Source organism: Tinamus guttatus, unplaced genomic scaffold (assembly GCF_059628265.1).
Source record: "Tinamus guttatus ecotype Peru unplaced genomic scaffold, ASM5962826v1 Tinamus_guttatus_pri_ptg000389l, whole genome shotgun sequence".
Taxonomy (NCBI): domain Eukaryota; kingdom Metazoa; phylum Chordata; class Aves; order Tinamiformes; family Tinamidae; genus Tinamus; species Tinamus guttatus.
Genome location: NW_028288923.1, coordinates 963134 through 984502, shown reverse-complemented (window position 1 = coordinate 984502; position 21369 = coordinate 963134). Strand labels below are relative to the sequence as shown.

At 41.6% G+C, this 21369-nt stretch overlaps 1 protein-coding gene across 3 annotated transcripts in view; it reads right to left on the bottom strand.

The window, feature by feature from the left end:
• The window catches only part of CDH11 (cadherin 11), a 73021-nt gene extending 56022 nt beyond the window's left edge, over nt 1-16999 (bottom strand). For 2 of the 3 annotated variants that reach the window (XM_088530832.1, XM_088530833.1), the window contains exon 1: nt 16843-16999. The gene's annotated coding sequence lies outside the window, so the exon portion shown is untranslated. Of the gene's footprint in view, nt 1-15563; nt 15582-16842 lie in introns of those variants that run through there. The other variant, XM_088530834.1, reaches the window with a different exon arrangement.
• Between the last annotated feature and the right edge of the window lie 4370 nt (nt 17000-21369).

The window sequence follows — 21369 nt, the reverse complement described above, 5'->3', positions numbered from 1 at the left end:
TCATCTCTCATGATGGAGCTTATAAAATTAGCTGGCTGCAGAATAAAACCTACTTTACCAGGAAACAGAAAGTGTAGATACATCTGCATGATCTTTCCCCTTCCCTCAATTTAAGCAGATTAATCCAGCCTCACAATTACTATCCTCTTCCTCACAAATATGTACTGAGATTCCTTTAAAACTCTTCCCAGGAAAACTTGTTTATTACTCACTACCGCAATGCTATTCCCTCCCTAAAATTCACTGATAACGCTTGAAGAAAAGAGAAACCAAGAAATGGATGTCAGTAAAGCCACTACATGAGTCACATTAGGAGCCAAGGCTCCCTTCCTCCCCAACAGACAGAAATCAGAGCTCCACAGATAAATCCTTTGGAAATTCCTGGAAAGAGCACCGATGCATGTCCTGTGCTCAGAGACATAAAGCAAAGTGGAGCGATAATTACCCTGCGAGCGCAGAGTCAGCGCGGTGTAAAAAAGGTGCCAAAATTCCACTGCTGTCATTAACTGCTGCTGGCAGCATCATCTGAGCATGGAGGACAGCCCGCCAGCCTGCTCTCATATGGAGAAGAACATACCTGAACACGGGAGGATATTTATAATCTAATCGTACCGGAAAAAATAGAGAAATTGCCTCACAAAGAGCTGCAGCATTCATTCCAGTTACACAGCATTTCATTTTTCCTGTGGAGTCGGCAATGTCATGTTGCTGATCCTTTCCTGATTTAAAACTAAGTTATCAAAAACTTATTACATACTGAAATTTCCCTCTGAAGTAAAGGGAGAACAGGATAAAGAAAGGAAAGAATCAATGATTCAGTAGGATGCTTTGTCTATTTGCACCTGATTTATTTCCTTTGAAAACTTATGTTTACTTTTTAAATGATTTTTAAACCACTAAGCAGTAAAGCACCCAGCAAATATTAGAACTTATAAGTTTTCTGCTGCCCTGTCTCTGTTGTTGTACACGTAAGCAAAGACACTGCCTCTACGCAAAGCATTGTTATTCTGCTGAATAAACAAGAGGAAGGCGCAACAGACCTCCCTGGTCACCGTCTCCTGTCACCTCGGCAGACAGGACGAGTCTGGTGCATCCACTCATAAACACAACCAGCAGTATGTAACAAAGCAGAGAGGTTTCAGTGCACGCTATAGAAAATTTGAGACACGCAGTAAAAGACCAAAATTCCTAAATATGGATGTGCTCCAAGAAGAAGGATCAGGGAATCAGAAGATTTCACCATTTGTGTAAGTCCTGGAAGAGTAAGATGTTTACCTTTCAGGTGATACGATAAAGATCATAGTGCATGTTACAGAAGAATGAAAGAACAAAATAAAAAACAATCCCAGTGAATGTGACCTGGTCCCACTTACAATCTTGTCCACGTGGCAGTGTTTCCGAGCGAGGTGAACAATTCCCTTGTCCCCCCGCCTGGATGTCAAGGTACCCACCAAGAGGCAAGAAACCAAAACCTTCCTGGTTCTGCTCGTGTTCTAATGACAGCAATTTTAGGCATTTCTTTAATTACAGTACCTATAGCATTTTCAAACAATGATATCTAGTCAATAGCGAAATTATACTTGTATTGCCAGAAGGAACTGTTTTTGTTTATTTGCAGCATCACAGAAAAATGCATGTACATTTTACTGTATTTTACTGTCTAGCCAAGTTCTGTACCCAACTGAAGAGACAACATGCTACACTTTGAAAACATTTTAACTTTACCTGATTTCTCTTTCATCTTTCATATCAAGTTGTAGAACACATTTCTCTCATCCATAAGACATGTCACAAGCCCAGACTTCAGCTGCAGTCTGATCTAGGTGACAGCTGCTGCAGCCACGGCCAGCAGAAGCTGTACATCAAATTGAATGAAAGGGGAAAAAACAAAAGCACCTTCAGCAGTAGGGGCACTGCTGAATGGTATCCAGAAGTGGTTAATAAGATACATTTCTTTGACTGTTGGATTTTTGGGCTTTGACTGTTGGAATTTTTTCTCATGGTATTGCATATGACCTATGTATCTCCCTCCTCTGCAGCACATATCACCAGAATGGGTCCACTGTAAAGATATGAACACTGAGCAAATATATTGTTATCCCTGGGACCACGACTGGGCAATCAGACAAGTGTTCTGACACTATTTGCCCTTGTTACAAGCCTCTAGCTGTAAAACTTCCTTTCTTGATAGCTCCTTGCAGAAATTTAAATAGAAACTGCCATGGATGTAGAGAAATGACATAAAAATAGGCAAGAAAGACAAAGATGGAAGTAAGGCAAACCAGTCAGTGTCAAAGCAGCTCACGAGCAGAATGAGATGGCATTTTCGAGGATCATGCAGCGCATAGATTAATTTCTGTGAAAAACTGAGGAAAAAAAGCGACCAGTGTTACAGTTTAATAAACAGTTTAATGGGCCACCTTATTAATGAGCTCAATGGCAAAATGAACTCCCTCCTTCCCAGGATTTTCCCCCTCCCTCAAAGGTTATCTGGCTCTACACTTGGCTTTTACATCGCTCTGAGCATTATCTGACTGCACTGTGTAATCATGCTATAACTTTTTTATCAGTATATCTGAATATGAACCTATTTATAGTGTTCAGTCTCTTTCATTTTTATCTATGGAGCTGTTCCATCTTCATACCACTCTGCTTCGAAGTATTTTGGCACATGTTGGATGTTAAGAGTTACTATATAAAACAATGTTTCATTCTAATTTCATTGCAGGGATTGGAATATGCACAAACGTCAGATGTGTGTCTGTTCCTAAACTTACGTAACTTGAAAATACAAGTCATCATGCATGTAATACACCCACGCACCCTTCTCTTAGCTTAACATGGACTAAAATTATTTCAAAGGTAATACACTGCAACAGTCTTAACTTCTAAACAGCAGATTAGGAATTTAATTATGGTTTAATAAAATTATTCTTATGAATGTTTCCATGAAGAACCATATAGCTTCTTACTAAGAGCATGAAAGTCTACATCCAAATATATTCTGCATTTCTACTAAGAGGTCCTACAGAAATTTTGTTTGATCCAAAGAAGCTCCATCTTATACATCCTGAATTTCTCTGTATGATGGAGCACAGAATATATTTATATACACTGTTGCTCTATAAGATAGTATGATTGAATATAACTACCTTTTTTTTTTTTTAACTATGCTTTAATCTTGAATATCATTAATCAAGCAGTAAGAGGGGAGCCGTCTGATACCTGCAATTTATATACATTTCAGCTAGTTCAAAGATGTAAATCACAAACCTCATGCTGTAGATGATTTTGTGACACTTCTTAGAGAATTCATGTACCTAAACACTGGACGTATTGCATTGCTTTCTGTATACAGCACTTCAGCTATCACAAGTGTTCATACAACCCTCTATTTTTCCTTCATTTACTAAAATACAATAATCTTCTATCAGAAAACATCTTGGTAAGTACATTTATCTTCATAAAGCAATGGCAGGCCTTAGCAGGTAGCAATCAGCAATGGAGAATTTTACTTACGGCTTCATAACTTCTTAAATGTTCTTTACTGCCTCACTTGGTTTTGAAAACTTTCCCAGAACAGGTGCAATACAGCAATCACCACCATGCAAAGCAAAAGGTCTCCTTCCTTTCATACGTGAATGCTTAAATTCAGTGCACACTAAGAGCACAGACCACAGTGGGTTTTATCAGCTTTCTCTATGCAGTCTAATTTTCAATGCCTTCCCTTAGCACTCTTCATCTTTTTGGCATTTTATTTACATATTTATTTTTATAAAGATTACTTCTCCCTAGTAAGTATCCTTCGGAACTAAAAAGGCTCCTGTTATTGAATTAACAGGTTTATAGAAAATAAGTTATAATGAAAATTACAAAGGTGGGGGTGAAGAAAGAAGGACTATTTCAGCAAGATGCAGCCTATTATGTAAATTTGTCACCACATGCCATACATAATGAATAAACCTTGTGCTCTTAACACTTTGATTATAGACTATACAGACAATGCAAATTAAAATTCCTGCTGCTCTATAAATGCAATGAGAGGAAATTATGTAAATTTTCACACATTAGATTGATTTGGTTGAAATGAAACCTGTTCCACTTGATGTTTTAGGGGAAGAGCCACAATTACAATGATTGAGAAAGTGCAGTGTTAATGAAGTGTGTTATTGCTAATCAATTCCTCCTCCTCTGGTAATGGTACAGGCATGTGCACTGTCAGTACATCATTCACAAATAAATGTAACCACTCACACCACTGCACAGTTGATATAGCAAAAATTAAGGATTCTATAACGTCACATACACAGTCTATTATTACTGAATGTTACTGACTTCACAGCAAAACCATTAGAGACATTAGAGAAGGCCATGTAGATTTGGTGGGATACTAACCAAATGACTTCACTTTGAGCTGAATAATCACCTTTGTGCTGGCAGATCTCTCCGAAAATATGGAAGTTATTACATGGTAATAACTTACACATACTTAGTTAACTGAAAAAAAAGCAAGGTCTTTCAAGCTTAAAAAAAAAAGTTTTCTGTTCAGATTGAGTCAGTTAAGAAAAGCAGACTCATTGGTTACATAAATTTCACCCATATAATTCCCTTCTCCAGTACCAGAGTTCCCTGGGAATTCTGGCTGGTATTTGGAGCGCCTTCTCCACCGAGCAGAGTTGAATTTTACTCTGCAATCAGCTGTAAGGAACTACAGGGCACATGGCTGATACAGCTGTGTTACAGCAGCCCATAGGTAAAGCACTTTATACTACCTTTATGCTGAGCTGAGCAGCACGTCACTTCAAGCATCATAACACTGGTTTAAATAAAATACTTTGCAAAGCTCCTTGCCAGCATGAGAACGGCTTGCAGAATATATTATATTAAACTATTTTGTCTTTGTTGCTTATGGGGCTATGTGAAATAATTAATGAGTATTTATAAACATTTTGTATTTTACATTCCTTTTGCTCTACACAAGTTTATAGGAGGTTTTTGTTTGTTTGTTTGTTTTTTTGGTAATGACAAGTTTGCATTTTCTAAAGGTTCTGCAGTATTAGAAATCTATGGCATTACTATGGTAAATATGGCAAAGTAAATATGAGAAGGTGAGAAAATCCAACCCATTTTGTTTTCTTTTTATTTATATAACTTTGATATCAGTCTCAGAAGCATTTGCCACCTCATGTAGTGAGTGCATTCATTTCTTGCCTCTTTGACGTATCTCCCACTACTTTATTTCTGTTCCCTGCTAAGATATAAGGGAATAGTCTGCACAAAGAGATCTCACTGGCTTCAACGTCAGTTTGGTGCATAGGATCATTCTAGGTCAGCATCATACACACACAAAGTCAGGACAGTACATGCAATAAGAAAGCTTTTACACAGAGATGATAGAGCAGATAAACATACAATGCTCACTAAGACTGACACTGTATGAAATACCAGTACAAATCTGTCCATTCAAATCACTATAAACATGGAAAAAAATAGGGTTTAGGTCCAAACAGTGAAAGGAAGTCTGATTGAGCAAAAGAAGAAAGGGCAAAAATAAATCACTGCCATGTTTAGGGTTTTGAAAATGCCAGCTAATTTCTGCCTTATTACCATTCAGTCCTGAACCAGCATGACTGCCATCAACGCCCAGAAGCACAGAGAGAGTTTGGGATTAAGCAATGTTCTTGTACATAAATTTCTGCCACCCCAAATTCCTTCTGGTTTTTGATGGGGGTGCTAGAGAACCACACCTGCGATCTCGTATCGTGGACAGTTAACATTAGACAATGTTATGGCTTGATAAAGAGAGGTATACAAAACAAAACATGTAAAAAATACGCAAAATTAAGAAATGGGAAAAACAATGTCAACTAAGTGAGCTTACAGAACAAAGAGCTAAGCATTTCACTTTGCAAGATTCAGTACAAATATTTAGCTATATTAAATAAACACAGAGAATTACAACAGTAAATATCTCACCCCACAGGAATCAGCTTAATTTCCAGCTCACAGTGATCCTAGAAAACTGTATCTGTCCACACTAGCCCTTGCTTGAATTTGTTGGCTTCAGACTGCTTTGTTTATAGGAAAAGCACTCTTTGATGTTGGCATATTAGAGGGAGTGAAACAATAAATTTCCCATATTCTAATATCCAGACATCCTGAGCTTGTTCAAGGACCCCTTGATTCATGAAGACAAATAATTAAATTACCTGAGCTTTGATCAAGAAGTTGCTGCAGTCGCTTTTTGATGTAGAATGTGGCTGTTTGAAGCTCAACACGGATAACTAGCCCATATGTTTTTTAACCCTTTTGCACAAGTATCAGTTTTTTTACAAATGTTCTAGCATTTCAAAATGAACAACATATATCTTTGGGGTATGCTGCTCCAATAGGATATATACCAAATCCAACAGGTCCAATAAGATCTTTATACCAAAGACCTAAAGGGATACATTATGACTAAAAGGTTTCCCATCAAGCTGAAATTATTTTTCATTTTAATTATTTTATCTTAATATTATGCTTTAAAAGCTGCTCTTCATACTTTGTCTATAGACCCGATCTTTACACCCAATAGACCCTGTCTATCACCAGGACACACTTTTGTGTCTTATGAGAAGCAAGGGGTTTTGCCTTTGCAATGCAAGATGCTTCATCAAATGCTCCATGCTTTCCAAATACTTTTCCCAAAGAAGACACAAGAGGTTTAAGTTTCTTAATCTTCCCTTTCCATGAGAAAGAGCACCTAGACCAAGTCACCTTTTCCATTATTTTGCCTGCACACTGAACAGAAGTCAGCCCAGATGCCTTTCTCTCAGTTGATTTGTAATTTCCAACATGACTACTGAGACAGAAAGATTCCTCTCCAAAAGTGAGGAATAATGTTCCTCTTCTTTCATTCTAGGATTCTTTTTTGGACATAGAGGGAGGATGCAGAAAGTGCATAACGAGAAGGCACAAGTAACAAATAGGGATCTTTTACTCAGTTCCCCATGCGGCTTCAACATCATAGCCCTGTATAAACCCCTAAAGTTGGCAACGGTTCCAGGGATTATGGAAGTGCCCTCACCAGGCTACCAACAAAACAGAGTGTGGAAATAGAACTTCTTCTGGTATCATTCCGGGCAGAAAGGTGTCCATCCTGCAAAGCACAGCTGTGGAAAGGATTCTTGTCATTCAGACTGACATCTCAGTTCATTAAGGACAGAGGCTTCAGAAGGCATAATGAATATGCCTGGCTTACTAAAGATAACAGACAAATTATTTTGGGGCATGAAGGATATAGATAGAAATTCTTGTCTTTGCATTTAAAACACTTCATATGTCATTTAGAAAATGGATATGTTTGTAATTTTTTTGAAAATAAAGCTTGGGGCCTTTTATGAGAGCCAAAGGAGAAACATGCAAAATCAGTTTGGAAGAATGAGAAAGGAAGTCAGCGCCTATGCAATTTTATATTTATTCCTTAAGTTACAGGAGCTGCATATATAGATAACATGAAATGGAAAACTGTCCTATCTGAACAACACAAGATACTGCTTGTGTCATTACAGAAAAGCATGAGAGGAGAGCTGCTGATCTGCAGCTCAAGGAACAATTAGCATTCATTAGCTTGACTAATAAACTGCCTGAGGTATTTACAAGTTAAACACAGCCTACTTTTAAGCACATGGAAACAGTTAAAACACAAGTTTTTGTGCATTTTTTTTGAATGATTTCATTTCTAGTAAAAATGGATTTAATTTCCAGATGGGGCATAACTCTGGAACAAAAACATTCTTCTCTCCTCCAGTATGCAAAACGGTTTAACACCAGGGGAAAAGTCTCTCAAAGATATTATTAATTTTGTTTACTTAATATTTTTTACGGTAGCAATGGCCTTCTATATTTCTTTTTGTAAAAAAATAAATTAAAATGAAAAGCCCCATTTTGGGTATATCTCCCAGTACGTACAACTTTCAAAAAATAACTCGTTGATCATTCGCTTTTGAATGTGAAAATCATAAAACCTAATTGTTCCACAGACTGTACATGGTGATACTCGAAAACAGGATTTAATCGCTATGGGAGCAGAATCTCCAGCTTTGTGGCCGGTTAGTCAGTAATCTGATAGATGGAGACAATCTGGTTCAAGTCCGCTGCTGAGGATGGCCCGCACAATCTTCTGAACAGAGTAATTACTGCTCCATCCTCCCTGACCTCTAGCTACACATAAAGAAACCAAGGTCACGACAACAAGCAACTGTCAAATCTTGGGAAGTATCAGATCTGGCATTTTCTCTATAGGCTTGATTATTTCAGCCAAACTCATCTCTTGTTCAATTTGATTGGATAATTAAACCTATATTAGGGCAATTTCTCAAATATAATGGGGTGTAGGTGGCATTCCTAATGCCAGTAGGATGAAAAACTGACTTAGCCATGGAACATCTCCTCATAAACTCTGTTTAAAAACATGAGTTAATGTTACAAATAAAGATTAGCTTAAATTTCTGTGCCATGCTCCCTGCTCAGCAATACCCATGTTGACTGAATAACCTCATGGACTCCAAAACTACTTGTTTCATACCTGAGTGACCAAGCAGAATTTCACCTAGCAAAGTAAGCAACACCAGATAAACTGTTTGCAGCTCTCTTGTCCACTCATAAAGTCATTCTTTAAAAATTCTACTAACAACAATGAAAAAATTCTGAAAGCGTATTACCTAAAGTGGACACTTCCATAGCTTGCTAAATATATAAATAGACACTTAATGCCACAGTAAGATAGTATTCAATGTCAATTCAATGTCAATTCAATGCCATTCAAAACAACTTTTGTAATTTTACTTTTGCTTAAGTGTACCGTCTTCTTCCGAAAACTAGGCCAGCAGTCACTTACTAATTTGTGATGCTGTGGAGCTGCAACACACCATGTAGCACGAAGTAAATCCTTGTGTTTCCTTGTTCATTGAAGTTCATTGCATCCTAATTGTATGAGACATCTGCATATTGTATAGACATGTTCTACTGCTGCAGAAAGGCTGGTTTCCATTTCTTTTTTTAGGAGATTGCCTTAGTATTTCTCAGATCACATGAAGACCATCTTACTGAAATGTGGAACTTTGCTGGTTATGAATTAAATATGTGGAAAGTCACTTGAATTACAGAGAATTGCTTTTTATTGTATCTAACTGTTCCCAGTAGTTTGCTGTGCCTCTAACTAAATACAAAGACAAAAAAAATCTGTCTGTGGTTCCAACAAACAGCGTAGCGTATGAGGATGGTGACTGGACTTTACTAAGTGGGAGACTGCCCACCTGCCTAGATGATTAGAGTCCAACACCCTGTACTTGAGATGCATTCATATGGAGAGTTTTAATCGCGTTACAGTCTAGAATGGGAAGTTCTTGCTTACTTCTTAATAGCTGAAGGAGAAACTTGAACAAAGCAAGTTTTGACTCTGTCTGACCCAGTGCAATTGGGGAAGGGTGCCCCCACATCCGAGGATGAGTGAAGGTGGTTGCCCAAAAGAGCAAACACTGGAAAAACGGGCTCTGGTGTAGCTGACAAAACGGGGGCAACGGGAGCACACTGCGAAGTTGGCATGGGAAAATGTGAAACTTTGAAGGTAAGAAGTTCACCATATATTACACTTCATGCTACAGAAGCACCTAGCAAACTGAGGCATAAGAAATATCATCTAAAGTAAACAAGCTCAGTGAACTCAATGAGATGATGGAGGAACCTAAGAAATCAAGAGCTATCATGCAGCAACACTGAGGGGCTGAACCAGAGGCTGAGGGATGCTACTCAGGGTCATATATTTGGAAATTATGCCTAGACATGTGGAAAAAAAATAGAAAAAAAAGAGGAGAGAAAACAAGCGAAGAATGCAGCTTAGAAAACAGCATAGTCTCTCTGTAAGGGCTTGTCTAAGCATTAAATTCAATATGTAAAACTCAGCTATATACTCATAGCTTACCAACCTTATTTTTTCATATAAATATTACACAATTCACAATTTTTAAGGAAAAGAGGAATCAAAATGCTCATCTTAAGTCTGACCTCCAATTACTTGCCATCTAATCCACCCTTTTGTATGTAAATGCTAAGTTGTTTGTATGTAAATGCCAATGCCTGCTATGTTTTTCTTCCTATAGAAAAATAAATGCTATGTAAATTGCAACCCTGCTAAAAGAATTGAAATGCATACTAATCAGGCTTATTCTCTGAGACACACCAGCTATAATTGGAACAGGAACAAATAAAAAGGCAACACTCAGTGATGGGCAAAGAACCCAAATAAAATTATTATTCAGTCGCTTTCCGAAATTTTGGAACCCCTTATGTCTGGAAAAAACTGGGTTTGAAAGTGTAAACGAATGGTAACTTTCACTAGTGTGAAATATGCAATATTTTCACTAGAATTTCAACCACAAGCAAATACGCTGGAAAATAATGATTATCTTTTCTTTTTTTAAAAAAAAACTGCTCACTGTTTGCATTGGATATCTCTTAAGTTACATGAGTTTCACAATGCTTAGAGATACATAGTGATAAACTATAAGGTTTTGGTCACTGTTGTGCATGCACTGAATTAATTTGACAGCATTCAACCATTTACAGTTAATATTGGTCATTCCTCAGAAAAAGCTTATGATCATTTCCACCCATACCACTCTGTAGTTCAGAAATGCATTACAATGCCATTTTGAATGGTGATCTAAAATGAACTCAGAATTTAAAGGTTGCAATTTTTGTCTGTTTCCACAATGAAAATTTTCTAGTAACACATAAAAATTAATTCTAAATATATAAATGAAATAATTATACACACACATATATAAAATACACATAGTTTATGGGCACGTATGTAGAGGTATGTGACTAGATATCTCTAAAATAGGCTAGCAAGCCCTTATGCAATGAGTGGTATAGTTAAAAGTATTTTGCTTTGATAATAAAAATACACAATACAGATATATTCTAAAATTCTAATATCAAATGTCAGCTAACTTCACAGCTCTGTTTCTTTTGTTTGCCCTACAATGCCCACATAACAACAACAAGAAAAAGTTAGTTGATAAAAGATGAAAGCAGTAGCACAGTTACTCATTCAGCAGCCAAGATCTTGGAGATAATTACTTTAAATCAAGAAGGGACAGACTATTTAAATTTATGACTTAATGCCGACATGTGCATGTATTAATAAAACAGTTAGCATTAATGGAAATAGGGTTTAGTCTCCTGATTCAAATAGAGCTATCATTTCTCGTTTATAGTGAACTAATGACTTATCCGTGGCAGAATGATATGTATGCATGTATTTAACTATTTAACTTAACCACTGAGACCAATTAATATGTTTCTGAAGTTTTATTTTATTTAAAAATATATATCAGCAGCCTCACTGGGATAAAAATTATGCTGAACCAGAGTTTCTATGACATCAGTTTAACCTTAAATATAATACTTTCACATAGAGTATCTGTTGATAACACGGTATAAAATGAAGACTACTGAAATGCAGTAGCAAATCTTCAGTGGTGTTCACGTTAAGTTAAAGAACATTTTAGCCTACAAAGTTAGCTCTCTATGATTAGGAGCTCCTGCAAAAAGGAATGGTGTAATAAGACACAACTAATGTAATTTCTGTAATAAGACACAACTGTAATAAGACACAACTAATGTATCTATCACATTTGATGGGGTGGAAAAGAAGGAAGGAAGAAGGAAAAAAACCCTGTGCACAGGCATCACAGCCAGGCTTGCCCTGGAAGCACTGTAAAAACCTAAAATTCTGGGGATTGTATTTTAAAGGGTTATTGAATTTAATTCTTTCTGCTCATCACTCTAGTCTTCGCCCACATGGGCCTGTGCCTCCATCACATCGTTCGGAGGTCAGTGGCTCACCTCAGTGAAACGGTGTGAGACGGCACCTATTAGATTGAAGTTTAAGTGCAGTTTCTTTCTAGATAGGTGTTTCCCTGCCCCTTGTATTCACATACCAAAGTTCTGTTCAGTTTTGTTTGGCTTATAATGCTTCATGATCCACAGCTGTATTTTGTGTTAGCTTGTCTGTAATGTGACTACTGTCTATTTGTTGATGAACTATTAAATGATCATTATAACAATGAATTATATCTGCAAACTTATTGTAGCATGGTTCACCAATCACTCTGGAAAATCCTGGCTTCTCTTTTACACTCAGTTACTTGGTCCTTTTTCTTTTAATCCACTTACATTGATTTCTGCTACTTCAACTCAGCCTGCCATTGCATTGCAATTAAGAATTCTGATGAACTCTGGCTGATTCAGAAGGGAGAAGGCTCTTACTCATTGCCAAACTTTGGAGAAAAAAAAGAAAACACAAAAACCCCTTAGAATTTGCTTGAGCCAGCACTTTAAAATTGAAGAGCTAAATTATGGCTCGCGGAGCCAGCAGAGCTCAGTGGGACTGGGACGCCTGGAGGCCACCCCGCCACCCAAGCAGGGATGGAAAGGGCCTCCCACCCTGGCCAGGCGGGAGCAGGGACAAGGTCTCCTTCCCCAAGGGCACTGCTGCTCCACATGTCTGTCTCCAGCCCGTTCTCTGCAGGGCCTTGAACACGACCGGCAGCTCTAGCGTTTCCACCCACCTTGAGCACGTGCAGCAGCACCAGCCACGCGCTCTGCTCGCAGCGCAAGGGACGAGCGCTTTACGTGTCTCTGGCTGCTCTTCACAACCCAGTGCTCCTCAGCAAAGCAGGGCTTGTTTTCCAGCATAGCAGCTATCAACTCTTGCATCACAAGTTGTTACTATAAAGCAATTCTCAATTAATACTCTAAGATAGGTGATGGACAGAAACTATCACAGACATTTTTGGCATTGTCGTAGGTAACAATCTCTGCTAGACACATTAGCTTGTCTGGCTGTGCATCCATGCGAGTGGATCTAATACAACACTATAAAACCCTGCACTCCATTCCCAGTAGTTCTGACTTCTCCTACGTCTGTGGGTCAAACCAGCGATGTGGGCAGCCCTCCCTCTTGCCCCAGCAACGCCCATATGCAGCATCTAGGCAAGACCTAGGAACAGGGCTGGTGGAAAGGAGATCCCTTCTGTGTCTGCACCCAGTTAATATCTACACCACCATGCGTGTCCTTTCTGGCCAGCATTTGCAATGACGGGCTGCAACAATGTCCTTTATTTCTCAAGATGTTCCAGGATCCTGGGAAATGATCTGGATCAACCGTTCTTCCTACCTCTCCTGTTGCAAGGTCCGCAGACTTTCACTTGTGTATGTAAAAATGAGACCAGAGTTTTGCTGAATATTAATGGTTTTTTCCTACCCATGATACCTGTATGAAGCATCTCAAGTGCTGACATTTTTGAAAGAAGTATTTTTTTGTTTCATGGTATCATTTTTTCTTTAAATCATCTTTAAACCCCTTCTTGCAGCTTAGAAGAGAACGACACTGCCTTTTAAAAAGGGAGAAAGACACCAAGTCCCACAAAAAAGCGCTGCGGCTGCTGCTTATTTTACACCGAGCCCCCAGCTGCGGCACCCAGGAGACCACCCAAAGTTGGGCGATTTCCCACCCTGGCACCGCGGGGAGGACGCTGCACGGGAGGACGCTGCGCGGGAGGACGGTGACACGGTGACACGGTGGCGGCGCGGGAGGCCGCGTCCCCGGCGGGAACAAAACGCCTTTTGAGAGCGCGCGGCCGCGCAGCTGCGCCGGGCGGCGCGGGAAGGGCCGCAGCGCCCCCTAGCGCCCGCCGAGGCGCGCGCGGCGCCGCCCCGCGCCCGCGCAGCCCCCGCGCAGCCCCGCGGAGCCCGGCGGCGCTGAACGGCGGCGCCCGCACGCGCTCCTGCCCAAAACTGCGGCAAAAGCTGCCCCGGGGGGACACCGGCGACCGGTCGGTACCGCTCAGTAACGCTGAAGGGGCTCCGAGCGCTTTCCTTGTACAGGGAAAAAAAGAAATTGAATCCGTTCAATAATCCTGCATGCCCGTAAATGAATGGGTCTTGCCCTCAAATGAACGGGTGATTCCAGAGCCTAGTAGGTCTTGGGCAGGGAACTGCAAACACAAGACGACTTTCTCCCCTAAAACGCCCTGGAGGCTCAGGAGTACATGCCTGGCACTGCAGAAAAATCCTTGGATGCAACAAATGGACAGGGCAAACTGAAGGGCTGCTTTAAAACAAATGGGTGCGCCACAGAAAACTATGTGCAGACTTTTAAAAATAAGCAGGAAAGCTCTAACACACACACACACACAAAAGAAGTCTGGAAAGTATGCTGCTTAACTGCTCCGGATTAATTGATTCCAGATGAGAAGCCTGTTTCTCACACACTGAAGATACTTGGCCAAACATCCAGCTCACAAAATGGATTCAAATGGCTTTAAGGAGTTCACCAAGAAAGAGGCGAGTCCACTTTTACATTTGAAATTCCTTTAAATTTTTGATACCCAACTTAAAACATAGCAGCAGAGAATACCATATAAACTCAGCAATAAAATACTTATTTCTCTCAACAGCTTCTTGATCTAAACATTTTGTTCAGTTTCAGCATATGCAGAATACAGAAATGTTAGCCTTTTAAACTACTGGATCTCTGAACTTCACATATGTTTCTCGCACTAAATTAAATATGTCAAAAACATCAAAGTGGGATATTAATTTATGGTGAAATCGGATTACATAATTTAAAACATTTTATCAGATAAATACTTCTAATCTTTGTAGCTTCCCCATATTCTTATACAATCAAAAATTTGATTTTGTTGTCCTGCCTCTCCATCAGGCCATTTCCATGCACATCTTCCTTCTGAAACTGCTGCTGATAAATTGCAATGACTTATCTCATCTTTTGACATACTTTATTGCAGCAGCTTCTGGGGTAATCTATTTCTTAGTGATTTTTTTGGACTCAAAACACTTAAAATTTTAGCAAAGTTGGAGCTGATGTAGAGAAGACTATAAATAGCATATTTTGTCCATACTCATTTCCAGATGCTCTAGTGCAAGGCTAAGATGGAAATATAAATTTCCTATTGCAGGGCCAAAGCACGAGAGTCAGGAGGAAAAAAGATGACTTTGAAGTAATTTTCTTAAGGAATTCCACATTTTTTTACTGGAGAGGTACTTCTTTGTCTGGTGACTTTATTTTCTTCTCCTCCTCCAGGAGGAGAGAGTACTGCTTTAAAAGTACAGTCAGAAACTTCTACTTTCTAGAGTGTAGCAGACTGATAAATATCCTAGAAAAAACGCTTTGTGCCTTAAGGTATGAAGCTCAGACTTTGTGCTCTCGATCTCCCTCCTGTTCTTCACTGCCCATCTACCAAAAATGCTCCGCTACGACAATGTTCCTCACAAGAACACATCTGCAATTCCACTTCCATCTACTTCTATGTATCTCTCCATAAAAAAATCATCTGAAGGACTGAGTATAATCATCGATTTGTGCTTCAGATCTCAGTGGACAGAACTGATCTCAGGCAGACATCAGATTAATTATCGTAGAATTTAATTATTAAAGGCAAATTTATCTATTAAATTAATCAGCGTAGAAAAAAGAACAAAGTATTTACCTGGAAAATCACACAGACTTTAGAAACACTGAAGCAAGCATATGAGGAAGGGAGAGGGAGAAAAGAAAGACATTCAGTCATGCCTCAGTGTTTGCTTCCCAGCTTCCGAATCTCTTATTGCTTTCTTCATTCAAGAATTTCATTATTAAATAACCAAAGATATTTAATTCCTCACTACAGGACTCATAGCCTGTGAAATTCCTCTTGTATCACCACCACAAAACCAACAGGAAGAAAGTCTTTCCCCAGGAGTTACTAGCCACTAGAATGTGAAAAAGAAATGAGCATTCCCCTTATAAAGGGCCCATTTCTGAATTAGTGACCTCATTTGCTAAAGAGGTTCCTTTGTCACAGATATCTTGGTAGGTAAATACTGTGTTACACAGCCACGCTGTCCTCTGCAGCAATGCTACACAGAAGATCACCCAGCATATACCAGCTCTCCGCTCGCCAAATATTTAAAAGAGTACACAATAAAGGGGGATTTCTATAGAAGGTGAAGGCATTTATATGATGATGTCAGATTGCAATATGTGTCCCCGAAGGACTGCACGGGAAGCAGTTTTATTCTAAAAGTTACTCGTATTTATGTGGACCCCCAGCCTGATCTATTGTACGGTCCTCAGGGATGTGCTCTTGTGTACATCACCCAAGAGCCTAATGATTTTTGGACTAGCCCATACTGGAGACAGATACCATTTTGTTACCTTGTGAATGGCAAAGCATTTAAAAGCCAACAAGCAAATAATAATATTTTTTAAAAAACAGATAAAAATCAGGGTCTTTCCCTTCTTCATTCCGGGCAGGGTCGCCTGCACTGCACACACTCATAATTCCTGCATATCCATTTCACGCCTGGGAGCTACCGCGCAAGCAAAAGGCTCTTCAGTTTGGGCTTTCAATATGTGCTGATCTGAAGGAACATTTTAAAATGGGCAAACGCTCGCAGCTCTCTCCCCCTCCCCCGCTTAAGTAAGAGCCGAGGAAAAAGAAAAGGAAAAAACAAGGAAAAGGGAAAGAAAAAGGGCAGAGACGTTTTCCACGGCGCTGCCTTTCCCCTTCGGGAAAGCCCCGCTCCCGGCGCTGGGGCCGGCGGGCTGCGGCGCGGGGAGCCGGGCGGGCTCGCTCCGGAGCGGGGCGCCCGCCGCCCCCGGCCCCGCACGCAGCTCCGGCCCCGCCGCGGACAAGTTTGCGGAGCGCCCGGGGTCCCCCCTTGTGCTCCGGGACGCGAGGCGCCCGCTGCCGCCCCCGGCGCCCCCCGAGCCCCCCGGCCGCTCACCTGGAGCGCGGCCGGGCGCGCCGCTTCCCCCGCCGCCTCCGGAGCAGCCAGAGGAGGCGAGTCCCATTCACGAGCGGAGGCCGGGCAGGCGCGGCAGCATCTTCAGCCTGTTACACTCCACGGGCAGCGGCTGCTGAATGAGGCTCCGAGCTAGCGGCAGGAATCAGAAAGAGGGAGGGAGGGAGGGGAAAAGGGGAGAGGAAAGGGGAGAGGGAGGGAGAGGGAGCAAGGGGGAGTGAAACACGATTAGAGGAAGGGAAAGGCTGGAAGCTGTTGCTTCTGCTCTGCTCCTTCTGCCTTCCCCCCGCCCCCGCAGAAGCGCAAACCCCGGGAGCAGCGGATGGAGCCCGCGCTCCCGCAGGGCCCCCGCGTCCCGGGTGCCCTCTGAGGAGCAACGAGGTGGGAGAAAGGGGATCAGCAGAACCAAGAAAGGCTGAAGAGGAGCCCAGGGCACTTTCTGCCCCAAGGCTGGAGGGCAGCAGCCTCCCCGCGTCCTGCTGCTCCGCAGCCCCACACAGCAGGATGGGGATGCCCAAAGCTGCAGAGGCTGCAGGGAGGGAGCTCTGCTGCCGCCGCCGCTGCTGCTGCTTCTGCTCAGGGTGAGCCCGCAAGCACCCCGCGTGGCAGCGCGGGGCCGCGTGCCCAGCCCGGCCTGAGCCACACGCGGGCATGGCCTGGGGAGCTGCCCCGGCACCGCCGCGCAGCCCGCACAGAGCGACCGGCCACGCTGCTGCGCTCTGGGCCGGGTCCAGTCATGCTTCCTGTCATAGTGAGACATTTCTGCAGGGAAAACAAAAGTTTCCTAAGCATTTTTAGATTTGGAAAATTTGAGGCCCAGACCAAGCCTCTCTTCCCCACCAGACTCCCGCTCCTCTCTGAGAGACGGCAGAGGCCTCCTTCCCTCCTTCCAACACATCCCAGCGAGGGGATGGCCCCTGTCTTGCTCTCACTTCTCTCGGGTTGCCTCGAGCACGTCCCATCCACGCAGGCACACGGGAACCCACGCGTCTGCTCTCCCGTCCTCCCGTTTTCACTGCGGTGGCCAGGGCCTAGGCGCTCTCTGAGCGCACCGCAGCCCAGCAGGTGCCATCTGTGCGGCGCCGGAGCACGGAAGGATGCAGCAGCCCCTCAGGACAAGGAATTGCTTTCGCTGCTGGAAATAGCAAGGTACATCTCTCTGCGAGGACGTCCTGCCTGTCCTCAGACCACCCATTGCGCACTCTGCCTCCCGCAGACTCGTGCTGCGCAGCCACCACACCACGAGGCCCCCAGGAACAAGGCTTTTGTATTCGGTGGTTAATTAGCACTGCCAATAACTCCAGGCAAAAACAAAGGAAAACAAAAAAAGGCACAAAAGCTGCCACAATGGAGACAGAAGATTTTGGAAGGAGGAAGGCTGATAAACAGCACATCCTGAGGTGGCCGTGGGGCATCGAACGCCTTGATGCAGCACAGGAGCAATTCCCGACACGCATCAACTCCAGGGATAGCACAGGAGCCTCCCCAGTTGGAGAGCTGGGAACGAGAAATTAATGGCCCTTAAAGGCTAAAATTTACTCCACTTTGAGGGTTCACAACCCATTTCTGCAGTTCCTAAGGGAGAGGCCTGCTCTCCCCGCGAGGTGGGCACACACGTAGGAGCACTCCGAGGAAGCGCGGAGGGGTGGGCTGGTGTGCCCTCCCGTCACCCCAAAACCCACCCCTGGCAGAGCACGAGGCAGGCCTGGGACAAGAAAACCTGGAGTCTGGGAGGGACACAGGGTGCAAAGCCAGCGACACCTGGGCTGAGCTGAAAGAATGAGGTAGCAAGGCAGCCAATTAATTGATATTAAAATACCAAAGGCTTTTTGTCAACAGAAAGAGGGCTGTGGTGATAAGAAAACTTATTTTAGGAAAGATAGGTGTCTTTGATAGGAAATTTGAGGAGGACTAAATCATTAAAAAATAAAACATGAAAAAGGAGCACTTTCTGTTTTTTCTGAGGAGGGAAAGTTCAGGAAGGAAGGTGATGCACATTAATTTGGAACAACTTTGTTACAATTTTCCCTTTTTTTGTTTTAGGGGAAAAATATGAATGAAACTGGGAATAAATTTCAGAATAGTTCAACATAGTCCCATTCCAACTCTTCGACTGATTGACTTTAATGGATACCATTAGTCTCCAGCGATAATGATGTAAGAATTACCATGTGTTTTCTTTATGGATGCACTGCCCTGAGCACTACGTAGTGCAGTTCTCTCTTTGGGGCTGCTAAAAATTGCCAGTAAACTAAAACCCAGAGCAGGCAGTTGGCTGTAGAGCTTTTTTTCCTGTCCCCTGATCTTGCTAGCTTTGGCAGCACGGTGGAGAGATGACTTCTGTAATTCCATTTTTAAACTGCTGAGAGCAGATTTTTTTTTTGGATGTAAAGGAAATGTGAAAGCAATTTCAATCTAATTAAGCACATACAATAGGTACCCATAATATTCTCTAGTCAAAGAGCACATTGATCTAAAATGAAAGGTTTCATTAATTCCATTCAAGCAGGCATGTTAACAAATGAGTGTAGCAACATCTGATCTGATCATCTCCTTGAGTTGGTTCCTTCCTTCTCTACTGAAACCTTAGAGTAAAACCAATCAGATTCTGCTATGACTTTTCCCTCATTTGTTCCTCTTCCTACAGCAACTATAGATGGAAGGTCCTATCTGCAAACAAAATTAAAGCAAAGCTCCTACTGTGATCTATATGCTTGCATCTCTGTGTTAAGCCATCAGTCTGATTACATTAATAATCAGTGTGGAATTCATTTCACCTAACTCAAGCCACTTTAAAATTGAGGCCATTAATATGGGCTATCTGCAGTACTGAAGGCTCCTTCAGTATCAGCGCAGAAGATCTCTTGGGTGGACTGCTGTCTGGAGATACCTCTCTCTAGCCCCTGAAGGGTTCTCAACAACTAGCTTTGATTAGAAGCCTACCTTTGACCATCTAAGTCAGACGAAATGAGTCCTGCTTTATGTTAAATACAGAAAATAAGAAGTGGTCAAATCAAGATTAGCATAAGGTGCTGACAAACTAGGACATTTGGTACATTCCTTTCAGGCATTATAGATTTTATGTGGACAGTTCCAAACTACCCTGGCATTATTTCTGGAGAATTATTGCACATGGTCCTTGTACAAGGAAAATACCAGAAGAGAAATGAACAGGGAGGAAGGATAGGACCGAACATCTGCAGAACTACTCAGCTGAACATATGCCAGCTCAGCACTCACGTGTGCTTCACAGGACGTTAGATGAGAGATATTCAGAGTATCCAAATCACACCTTGCCATTCCTGCTATACACAGACTGATGGAAAAGGTGATACAGTGGGGTAAATTTCCGCTCCTTACAGACAATTCCTGCAGCCTGGTGACTCTACAAATGAAGCTTTATGCCAGATACTACCTTTAAGAATGGCACTTTGCAGTCAATATACACTGAATGTGGACAGTACCAGATTAATTAGTGAAAAATCTTTCTAAAAATGATTGCCACCTCTCTTCATAAAAAAAAAAAGGCCAGCCCTCAGCGAGCCCACTGCCACGGAAGTCACAGCACAGCAGCAGGGAGAGCAAGTCTTGTAGCCTGCACTCACAGCTGCTTGAAACCTGGTGTCAGAATGAAATCAGACATAAATAAAGGAAGTTTATATAGATTTTAAGCAGTATTTATTTATGCATATCCATATATTTAGGTTAAGAACATCTGTGATAACAAATCTATGAAACCTAAAAGGTTGCTTCATCTACTGTGGGTTTGCAGAATCTGAAGTTTGTTAAAATTCTGCTCTTTGCTTGGTAAGTTAACACATTTATCATTTGAAAATAGGCTGGCAGAATTGTTTTCCAAGCATCTGAAGAGGTACATGCCGTTCTGCTAATTGAATCATTGTTTTCGGAAATGTAGTATTGTGTTTGAGTTGATGAAATTTTTCTCAAATACATGCAGAAAAATCTACACCTCAGAAGAATCTTTATGACGGAGCTAAAACTCATAAGCAGGTGCCTCACAGGTTTAAGCTGGATATTTGTATTAGTGTGCATGCAAAAGCTTAAATTGTGAAACTCAGAAACTGAATTCCAGTAAGCCTTTCAAAATGCAAAAATTATCAGTGTATCACCTCCTCAATAACTTGGGCGCATCTACACTATCAATATGAAAGAAAAATCTTCTTTACATGTTTTGACCCTGTTTTCTGAAGAGCCTATAGGCCCTTTTCCCATATGGCCTCCCACAGACTTTCATCCTTCTCGGCTACCTTTAACAGAAATGTAATATCCTACACTTTTCTTCTCTCCTGGAAAGTATTAGAGATTTAAAAACCACACAAGCAGCATATTGCAAGCAGCAGGAGCTGCTAGTTTAGGAAGGAGCAAGACAGAAAGTAAAAGATGGAAGGAAAATTCTAATGAAGCATATTCCTGAGCAAAGTTTTCCTACCAAACACCCTACAATTTCAGCACGATTTTGCTAATCAGACAAATCAGAATGTTTCCTAC